The following is a 414-nucleotide window of genomic DNA, read 5'->3' as shown; positions in this document are numbered from 1 at the left end:
TGGAGGCCCTCAGTCTGCTGCAGCTCAACAACAGCTTTTACAAATGTTGACATTTGCAAACATGAACAGTCTGGCTTTTCTGGAAAACAGAACTCGCTGTCAAGTCTCCACCACGGGGCTTCAGGTGGCACAACTTGTTCCATCCAGGAAGCTTTTGCTTCTCCGCGGCAGCCAAAAACTCACCTCAAAAGGAGGTAACTTTATGGATAAGAATCTTTATCTCCTTTGCTCAAACAGTTATTTTGCTGAAGCTTTTTATTTCTAGCTATTTATAAACGGTTTGCAACAAAAGATCCTAAAAATCTGCAAACATTCCTGGTTTAAAACGATACGTTTATGTTGACTTCAAAACCCTTTAACCAAACATTTCCTAAATATTCAAACCAAAAGTGAGAATAAATTCCATAAACACAG

The sequence above is a fragment of the Oryzias latipes genome, chromosome 20 (assembly GCF_002234675.1).
Source record: "Oryzias latipes chromosome 20, ASM223467v1".
NCBI classification, from domain to species: Eukaryota; Metazoa; Chordata; class Actinopteri; order Beloniformes; family Adrianichthyidae; genus Oryzias; species Oryzias latipes.
Note: the sequence above shows the minus strand (reverse complement) of the source record.